At 43.7% G+C, this 11,204-nt stretch overlaps 1 pseudogene; it reads left to right on the top strand.

The window, feature by feature from the left end:
- The first annotated feature begins 1,347 nt into the window (after positions 1-1,347).
- Positions 1,348-11,204, top strand: part of LOC119387816 (calcitonin gene-related peptide type 1 receptor-like) — a 38,968-nt pseudogene continuing 29,111 nt past the window's right edge.

The following is an 11,204-nucleotide window of genomic DNA, read 5'->3' as shown; positions in this document are numbered from 1 at the left end:
GACATCAACCTCGTAAAGTATGCTTGCGTGTTTTACAATAAGCTTTAACCTAAGGTTGGTATACGCACAAATATAGGTGTTTTGTGTTCAAGTATTTCGCTTGTGCATATACGTTTTGGTGCATTCAAACCTTCTATAAAAATAAAACGTGTCATGTGTTTTGATGGTGTAGTATTCAGATATGAATTGATCTAAAATTTTGGGATTCTGATAATGCAAAACTGCGAATTTCGGAGTATTGGGGATTTACAAGGAATAAACTCCGATACACACCCGCCTATTTTCAAGGAATATAAACACCTAAAACAGGGAGCCCTATCTATATAGCTCACAGTTCGTTCTAGGCACATATATCTATAAATCGTCGAAGCTGTATTCTAAACGCAGTATATTGCAATAGAGGAGGAGGAGAAGAAAAAAGTCACATCATATCCACGGGGTGAATGATGATGAGTGGGGCGAAGCTCCGCAGGGAATCATAGGTAAACCGTGAAACTATTCCGTGAAATTCGCCCAGTACATCATATAAGGAGTGTGAAACACCGTGTATATATTAAACATCAAACTTTTATTGTACTGTTGGTTTACGTGGTCCCTTCATTATCACCGCTTTGTGATCGGTGAAATGCAGGGAAAGTGTCCGCTCCCGAGCGAAAGAGAAAGCGCGCCAAGAGCTAGCGCCTTTTACGATCGCAGGCATCCGATGACATGCGCCATTCGCATCATACAAGCGCCATCTGTCATCTTTAAACAGCAACTCTAAGAAACACATGAAACGCCATCTAGTGAGCAACTCATTAAACTAGAGCTGGCTACATACATACTACTACAGTGGAGGGAACGAACCACACCCTAAGGAGTTTCGCCCCGAAAACGGAAAGACAGGGAGGTTGGCCAGTTCTCAGACCGGCTGGCTGTTTAGGAGATGACCTACATACCAGAGATCGTCCGAACTATTATCCTTGGAATGACCCTCTAATTACAGAAGTGTCGTTCGTTGGGCTAGTTGGTCACGCATTTGTAGAACGTAAAAACCGCGCGAAGGAACACACAGGACGAACGGTCCTCTAATAATAGCAGCATACAGAACAGAAAATTAACGTGCGTAAAAAGAAACAAAATTAGGCCTTAGCTTTCGCTAAAAGATAAAAAAAGGAACATGAAACGCTCTGTGAACTTCTGAACTGAAGTTGAAGCATCTTTTTTTGCATATTGGTAGGTAGCCACGCTTAACGGCTGGCACGAAACATCCCGCATACAGTTTCTTTGTTCTACAGGCCAAGTACACCACGGAACAAGAATGTTAAAATGTTCACAGTGTCCACACCCTTCCTTCAATAGGGGAACATGGCAGCGGGTGAGAGAGAGAGAATTTATTTAGAGAAAAGCAGAGAGATCGACCTGAGGGTCGATCGCGGTGTTCAATAACATAAAATCAACCATCTATAGACAAGAAATGAGATGAAACCCCACATTCATATTTAAATTTCATACGGGAATGTCAGTTTGTATTTCATCCTGTTGTGTTAATATGACATTACAGAAGTTTTACGTACTAGTACGTTCAGACATCGATATTGATCCCACGCATGATCGCACAGAGGCGATAAAGAGGAATTACATGCGCATGATGAAGAAGCGAGATAAGGTAGTGTGTATATTAAAGGGGTCATGAAACACCCCTTGGGCTTGTTGAAAAAACACAACCTGCGGAAAGCAGACACGGCTATGAACTGCTCTGCAAAATGTTACAGTCGTGCGCGCCGCGTAAAGGCCACAAGCGGAGCGCGAAGTTGCCGTTTCCTCAGGCGCCCTCTTTCAAACAGAGGCCGGTTCTCACTCTCGTCGGTGGGCGGGACGTCTGCACGTTGACGTCGCGGAGACATAGCATGCTTATTGGCCGATAGCCGGATGAGATGCGCTTCTTGCCACGGAGTGCCGCCACTTGCCCGCGCCACACTCCTCAGTCTGCTAACTTTACACGGTAGCCGCACTCGCGTGTGCGAATCACAGCGGGAGAGCGATTGCGTTTCATGAGCGTTTCATGACGCGCGCTGACGTAACTTTTTACCCCCGTGCCATCCCTCCCTGTCTACTTTCCTGTGCGCTCGTCGGCACGAGAAAAGAGAGAAAGCAATCAGAGCGTGCGCCAAGCCCCCGTAACTCCGCTTATTCTCGACGGATTCGTGAAATTTTTGCGGCAATCGATTCGGGAGGCAGTAAACTCCGATACTAAGGTCATTAGATCATTACTTGGAATAGTGGTTCATGACCCCTTTAAGGAGTCACGCTTGTTTTCTTCCGAAGAACGTGTTACTGCGCAAGTTGGTGCTTGCTAATGGACATACTGTAGCGCTGAAGCACACTCGCAAAAGAAGAAACACAAAAGAATACGGAACAGCCCCTGTCCCGTCTTCTCTTGTGAGCATGCTTCGGCACTACAACATGTCACTTTTCTGCCCATGGGAGCGATTATTGTGGCAGCAGCTACAGCGAAAGGAGTGCCATACCTCGTGACGAGCTTCATTCGGGAAGCTTTACGACCTTTGTGCCATGGTAGCGGTGGTCAGTGGGGCCAGTAATTGCGGCCAAGCGGAAATCGAAAGGAGAATCTCACTCCAGGGCTATGGTCTGGTGGACAAAGAGAGGGATAAAACTTGTCATACAAGCTTGTAGAGTTAACTCGTATCCAGGGCAGCACATCGTCACCAGGGCAAGGGTATAAGACACGGTGTCAATGTGCCGTGAATGGTCTTGCGATCCAGTTATATGGCTTCAGCGTTCATTTGAGCACGTTGACAATATTGGGCGATATTGGGTACATATCCATCACAGGAACAGTGAAACATGAACAGTGTAGCAGAGAAGGCGAAGGAAAAGCGTCGAGGGAGAAAGTGAGCTAGGGGCCGTAAATGAGATCAAAACGTGCCCCATTATCTGTGGTGTGGTTGAATAAGCACACTTGTTATTTTAGCATTAGTTCGATGAAATCGCTTAATCAGGTCGTTAGTTCGAGGGTGGCTTCTATATATAGTAGGTTTATCAAGTGTGGGAGGTGCGTGAGGCTCGCATCGCATCGTACATAACGCTTGTGAAAGGAACGTCTTTCAACACTCGCTCTGTAGGGCCCGAAGAGTGGTATGATGCAGAATTACGGTTTCAAAAACAACGGCAGAAACTTGCGAAGATCTATAAATGGAAAAGGCTATGTTAGCGTTCCCCATAAGGTGGTCGACCGTAGTCATTGTCCAAGGACTGCCCAGTGGGAGTGATGGAAAGTGGCCCACCAACGTCGGCAAGCGCAATTCCGAACGGTGTAGTGTACAGATGTATTGCACGCAGAACAATGAAAACTAAAGCCTCGAAAAGAAAATGTTCAAATTAGGCGTCTGTGTTAAACCGCTGTTATACCCAACTGCAGTTAGCGGACGTTACAACAATTACCGTAAAGCAGACAGAGGCGCTGTCACACGTTTGCAGCGCTTCCAAGCGTTCTTTAGTTGATACATGGCTGCGTTCGTGCAACTCCGCTTGTACAGGGCTTCACGCTCAATTATAGACGCTTCAGCAGCGTGTTTTGATGCGCGTCTATCAAACAGCGTGAAGCCCTGTTCAACGAACGCAGCCGTGTATCAATCTCGTCAAGTGCACACGAGATTTTTGCAGCACGGGCAAACTTGCACCCCAAAGCCGGTAATTTATCTTCCCAAACGCGTATCAACGCCTCCGTCGTCGCAATGGTCCAGTTGAACCGCTTTTGGCTCGATATTTCACCTCCTTGGATATTTCGCTTGGAGCCGAGCTGCCCGCGTCCGACGTGGGGGCCGCCATGTTGTCAGTTTACGGCGATAACAGGAGTTGCCTACCTCCGTTTACGAAAACGGTCGTTAGCGGATTAACGGCGGTTAGGGTTGTTGTGTGACAAGGTACTTACTCAATGTACAAGTGATAATGAGCCTGAAAGAACTGCCTAGTGCTTAGTGAATATCGGCATGCTGTGTTTGTACTCGTAGTAAAATCTAACACCCTTGTTATGATTATCTGCTTTTCCAGACGGGCCACATTGCCCTGCGACATGGGATGGCTGGACGTGCTACAAAAACACGCCTGCTGGGACAACTGTGCATAAGCCGTGCCCCGCGCACGCGTACTTTATCACCGAGCAACCGCAGTGCATCAGTAAGTCGCGGTCGTTGTGTCGCACATGTGACCTTTGCGAATGAGTGCATATTTGCGACTATAGAGGTCTATACGCTTACAATAATGGATCGGCATTGACACGTGTACCGCCAGCTTTAGCGTTGCTTCGTAAAAGTGCTCTCATTTATTAATCACTGCGGAGTTGGTATAGCGTATTACGAAGATAGAACAAAAATGAACAACGGCACCTATGCTGTTCGGAAACTAGGTCAGTAAATGAGAGGAACATTACAAAAACTTTAACATATCGGCATTCGGCGTATTGATGGCAGTGGAGCTTTCAGTTAAATGCATGCAGGTCTCCGTTACTCCTCTTTGCTACGTCGCTTCTACTTTTGTTTTTCGATGCACTCCGACTATTCAGAACCTTTCAATAGTATAAATGTAAGCAGGTGAAACTCTCGGGAAACTGTCTTAAGTGTTTCAAAGGCGAAGTTTTGAATTTGGGGTTTGGCAGTTTAAAAGAATAACTGAATCATAGGATCCTTTGGTTGTAACTTATTTCCATGCCGAGATATTTCTGCCAGCTTCATTTTTTTAAAGTTGCAATGGATTACAGCAACCAGTGCTTGGAAATGAAAGCTTCATCTAAGCAGTCCCGAGTTCAGGTTCCTCCGTTAGCTCGAGCGGCGTCTTTACTGACGCGTCTCACTTGGCTCGATTCTGATATGCGGAATTCAATTAACTTTGAGCTTCTGATTTATAAACGATGCATAGATATTGTTACAATTACCCCTTCTCAAAGCGCCCGGTGTTAGAAATTAGGGATGCTAGTAGAACCCGTTATAGTAAGAAAAAGAAGTTTCAGTTCGTACTATCATTATTCTGTTAAAGCGTATACATAACAAAAATCCGCGAGAAATTGCAACACGAGTTTCTTTACATGTTGCGAGCGCTTCTAAAATATGCCAATTTCTTATGACTTTAGGCAATGTTTGACTTGTCTTAAAGGAAATGATGCTGTTCAGGAAGCGAGATATGAACGATGAAGTGTAAACGCATTTATTAACCCGCCTGCTCTATAACTTGCGGATGAGAGAGGGACAGCTTTTGAGTAGAAGCCATTTTGTTGAACAGTGCACGATTTTATAAGTGAAATCCCTCACGCGTTTCTGGTGTTTAGACAGCATCTTTCGCTTCTTCCGGAAGCGGAAATGTGGACATTGTCATAAAGAAAAAAATATCCATTGACAACTACGACAGCATAGGTCGTCATGCGCAAGTGTTTGTGCGGCTTTTCGTCTGTTCATATATTGGCTGCCTCCCTCTGTCGAGAATCTGTTCGAGACTGCCGTTCAAGGATGGGCACTTCATTTAAAAAAATAATAATTTTAATATCACGAAGTGTAAAAATAGAACATGTATATACGCACCCACCCTGACCAGAAAACAGTTCGATTTTCCTCCGCCAATGTATTCAAATATTATATTTGCTAAAGACATCTCAGTTTGACTATGCTTAAAAAATGTAAGTAACGTTGTAATTTATTCATTACAACGAGGAAAATGAGTAATTCTAATGAGCTAATGACGTTAATCGTCAAAAGCTGCATGACCTTGAATATTTGTAACCGATAAATGAGGAGTCTTTTTTCTTGTAAAGATCGGTGTATGATATTTGAGAGACCCTGTATGACGCGTCTCACACTGTTCTTATTTCACTGGGCCTTTCGACGCAGAAATGTCGAAGAAAACCTGCTGGGAGAACGGTACGTGGTTCTACAGCCAGGAGTACGGCAAGGAGTACACTTTCTACGACTGTGGCTCACTGGAGGTATGTTTCAATATAACGTGTATACAATATGGGGCATACGGGACGCATTAAGTGCAGTGTTTACGATGCTTCGCACAAACGAAAAGTCTTTTCGATCACTGAAGATTTATGGTCAGCACAACTCACCTCCCCCCCCCCCCCGCCCTATAAAGCTGATAAATTTGTCCTTCACAAAGATTGAAATACTTAACAAATGTGTTGCCCCTACCTCTGTTCTTCACGCTCTTGACATTGTCACAGACATTATTATTGCGTAGCGCAGCCAATATATTCAATATAAGTTTTCTCTGCTACCTAGACAACGGCTCTTACAGCTTTCCTCTGCCTCTTCTGACGCCAAGAAGTGCGCCACATGGCTGAAGAAACACAACCAAGAGCTGCCTACATGTAGCTAAGTTGTAATGTCACACACTGAATGCCAACATAATAGACTTGCACAGTTTCACCTAAAGCTCGCAGAATTCTCGCATAATTGCGGTATTTGTCAACCAGTGAAAAACGTTTAATTGGTTTTAAGAAGTGTTCACCTTTACTGCACGTACAAACAGCTTTAATATGATTCATACTATCTAGGTTTTCTGGCTCGGTGTGAGCCATACGCGAAAGTCGAGAGCAAATAAGCAGGAACATTATGCACCAAATCTGAAGAAATTTTGGGTCAGAATTGTAGTGACTGAAGTACCAGGACGATCACACAGCAGGAGTAAATTGTTAACACCGCAGTATTGCCTGAAGTCGCCGCAGTTACAGAATTTGCCACGAGCATGACATCAGCACTCGTTTCTTATTGTTATTGTTTGCAATGGTGTAGACATCTGAATTACGATTTGAATTACTGTACTATTTTTCACTAAAATGTCATTACATTATGGAAATTACCGACCACTCATATGTGTATTCGAAGCGTAAGTAGGGAGGAGCTTCAGAGCCATCACATAATTTAGAGGGCTCGCTCATTGAACGCGTGTTCAAACCTGAACGTGTCAAGCATTCCGCTTTCAAAAGATTGGTTTTGTGGAACGCCATGATACCGCTACTCAATATAGCTTCACGTGTAAAAACTTGTGTTGCATTCATGCGCTACATTACACCGCCTAAAAGGCGCGTCATGAACTACATATAAGTCTTAAATAACAGCATGATTGCGCAAACTTGGTCTCTTAAGCGGTTTCATCAGTTCCTGAAATAGGCTCTACTTGCAGCACGTTCATTACCTACCTACCTACCTACCTACCTACCTACCTACCTACCTACCTACCTACCTACCTACCTACCCACCCACCCACCCACCCACCCACCCACCCACCCACCCACCTACCTACCCACCCACCCACCCACCCACCCACCCACCTACCTACCAACCCACCCACCCATCCATCCATCTATCTATCTATCTATCTATCTATCTATCTATCTATCTATCTATCTATCTATCTATCTATCTATCTATCTATCTATCTATCTATCTATCTATCTATCTATCTATCTATCTATCTATCTATCTAGCTAGCTAGCTAGCTAGCTAGCTAGCTAGCTAGCTAATGGTTTGGATGGTGCTAGAAACTCTAGGCGGTATTCCTTTTGTTACGACGAGTTACACAGGCGTGTTTGGTGCGAATACGCACAGGACTCAATCAATACGGCCATAGGTCAAGAGCTTCACGTGACTGACAATGATTGGAGTCAAGCTGCTGTTCGTGATCACCTCCCCCTCAGCGATGTGTTGGGTGCGTAGCGCAAGCCGCACTGTGGCAATATTTTGCCGCCTGTCATTCACCGAAACAATGGCAACAGGATGCATTCGTGTAGGACGGAAGGCTCATCGCCAACGTGTGCTGATATAGCGAAGGCAATGCATGTGTGTGCAGAACTGTCCACGAATAGAGGCGTCCGAGAACAACTCGATTAGTCGAGCAGCAATAAGCGTGCCCCTTTGTGAGGCTGTCAGTTTCAATTTCCAAATATGACACGGGTCATCGCTTCGAACACTTTCATATATACGTGATCGTCAGCCGCAGCGTTGTTGTCTGCAATGCTCGGGGCTAAATGCATGGCTTAATAAATGCGCAATGATTTTCTCGTTAAAAGTATCTACTTTAGACAAATCCAACAAGTTAAAATGCTCAGCAGAAGGGAGCTGCAGTCTCGAACATAAACTCACGTTTATAACGGATGGTCAGTAGCCTAGCAGCGTTCTATACAGACAATATGCGTTTTCAACGAAGGCAGATTATCTTTAAAAATTAAATTAAACAAGCATTTTATGTCGACACTCTTAGAATCTAATTCATACGTGTTTGATCTCGTTACTTCGTGGGGACGTCTAGGATGCCGTAAATAAACGTATTTTCAAAGAACAGGCAAGGAAACATAAATGCGCGAGTCTCTTAATATCCTGCCGGCTTCATTTTGTGGAAACTTGCTTGTATTGTTGCGTGTGCCAGTGCCCTATTGATCACATAGTGTCATAATTGTATTGATGGACTTATCCTTTCATTGCTATACTTTTTTGCATGTCACATGGTGTCGGCACACCTTCAGTACCATCGTTCTATGACCATCTTTTCCATCGTTTTGCACTCACTGTCGGTCGTCGTCCTGGTGCCTGCCATCATCATATTCTCTGTGTACAAGTAAGTTCCTTCTTCATGCTTTTATAAGCGTTGACGCCCTAGGGACAGAGAGAGTTGACATAACTAATGCTTGCGAGCATATGCATATTGCCTTCTGCCCTTTAACCCTGAATGTGCTGTTAACTGAGATGGAAGAAACTGCTTTGCAGGTATGTTTACCGACAGCGTTATGTCTGTATTTACAGCACTGTATACTACCCAGAGTAGGAGGCCACGTCACGCCGGTGCAGTGTCAAAGCCATTGGTCTTGTTAAAGCGAAGCATTGCGCTTGTCTGGACATTATGAAATGCCTACATTTACTCAGGTCATGACTGATACAGCATGATGCTTTATGGATCTGCTACAGGATGCCGACGTCGATAAGTGCTTCCGTCCGGGGCTCAACAGAAAATTATAGAATTCAATTCACGTGAGAGGACAAATATGTAATGCACTGTGTGGTGCAGCCACGTGGTAAACTCATTGTCTGTGGTGACTGAAGCCTCATGCAGACGTGAATTTTTATTTTACTGCTATCTTGCCATGAAACACTTGTCATGGGTGACACTGTTGTTTATATTCTCGTAACCGCCTTTGCTCCTCTTTCGCTGTCGCAAATTGTAATCAATAAACTTAATTAAAATACCAGACACTCGCAGAGATCACCAGCCAGGATTAACGATGTTATTGCTTTGGTGTTCTCTTTCTCTGTTTTCATTTCTTCTCTTGTGTAGACTACCCTGTGTTAAATAAGTTAAAGATATATGTATTAAAAGTAGAACGATCACTATCTGTTTTATGGACATAGAGCATATCACAACACGCGGCTACAATCAGTGCCTATTTTTTACTAGAAAGTTGCTTTTAATGCGCATCCTGGTTACCAATTATACTCACACAATTTAATCTTGGCTAGATTTCTCCTTTTTCATTTGCTTCATATTTGATGTGACTGTACAGCGAAAATTCTGACCCTATGAAGACAATGTTACAGATTATTTGTATAGGATTTAAAGGTAAACTCAAGCGTTGCCTCTTTTTGTATGTGTACGACTCACCCTTAAACAAACAAACAAAATTTTCTTCGCCTAGTGAGCCTCAAATGGGGTTGATCAAACGCGTTCGCCTGGACTATGGCTTGTCTATCCTTCTTTCGAGTCAATGCACTGTACAAGTCTCAAGATAAAATGAAACGTCAGAACCATCAAATAGACCCATCAAATATGAATATAAGTATTCTATATGCTGTTGTATGACAAACACAGACAGCTCTGTTGTACAGCGAATGTACTGTGAACGTGGTCGCAGGAGCTATTCTCCCTGCATCGGGACGCATTGGAACTTACAAGACAGACATACAGGCAGGGTAAAGGGCTTCTATAGCCTCAAGCAGCAGCAAAGGGCAACAAGAGCAAGTCTCTGTACACGTAGGGCGGAATTTAGCATTACTTCATTAAGAAAACAAAAGAGTTAGCATGCATGGTTCTGGATATATGCAAGGTTCGTTGTTCTGAATGTATGCAACGTAACCGTATACAATACGGTTGCCTTGCATATATTCAGAACAACGATCTATGCTATGAAAACTTCATCAGACAAGGAATGTCTTAAATAAAAAAAGCGTATGCTTTACTGATAGCACTGATGTATGGTACCTTGTAAAATATAAAGTGTACTCGGCGCTTTTATTCGCCGATTTATAAGGTAGTTCTTATGATTTTAACGGTCCACCTAATGGCTTTGAACTCCAGCACATTAATTAAAATGCACTTTCACTGTGCAGATAATGGGAACATTTTGTAGTGAGGCACAGACTGAAAATTAAAGCACCCACGGCGCAAGGTGTTTCAAGATGTTTCCTTGAAACAAATATTTGATTTTGTCAAGAACAAGCGGCCACTGAATTGCCGAAACTAATATCGCTGCCCGTTTTACGAGTACTTATTGCTAATAGTTTGGCGCCGGTGAATTAAAGTGCGGCTTTGTTCTATATTTCTCCGCAGTTTACCTTAGTTTCGGTTACGTAGGCGCAGAATTTGTCCCTGCTCTATTGGATCTCAGTTAATGGCACTATTATCCCAAGAAGGTTTTCGTACCTACAGTTTGCACCTGTAGGTACGAAACAGTTTACAGTTTCTCACCTCCTTACAGTTTCTCACCTTCATTGGCAGGCAGCTGCAGGTTCACCGCATCGCTCTACACAAGAACTTCTGCGTTGCCATGGTGCTGTACGACATCAGCGTCATCCTCGTAGACTCGGTCTTCATCCTGGACCACGTCAACGAGGAGAAGAACATACGCGTCAACGAGAACCCGGTATTTTCAACATTTTACCATCACCAGATACGATGGGTAGTTCTGACGTCTTTAATAACTACCTTTAATAACTAAGGAAATACCTCATATTTTAGCCCTACACTTTGAAACAAAAAGAAAGCGGTAACAATCTCTCCTGATTTTTCGAAAACATTGAGCTCATTACTTTGAGATAAAAGACGTATACGGTAGTTCTAGTCCCACGTTGATGATAAGATTATCTCGAGTGCATTACATCTCCTGTGCATCGGTACAGCGTTCATTTTTTAGTGTAGATTTTTTTTTTGCATAACCTCTCTGC

This window comes from Rhipicephalus sanguineus, chromosome 3 (genome assembly GCF_013339695.2).
Source record: "Rhipicephalus sanguineus isolate Rsan-2018 chromosome 3, BIME_Rsan_1.4, whole genome shotgun sequence".
NCBI lineage: Eukaryota > Metazoa > Arthropoda > Arachnida > Ixodida > Ixodidae > Rhipicephalus > Rhipicephalus sanguineus.
Note: the sequence above shows the minus strand (reverse complement) of the source record. Positions and strands in the feature narration are given on the sequence as shown.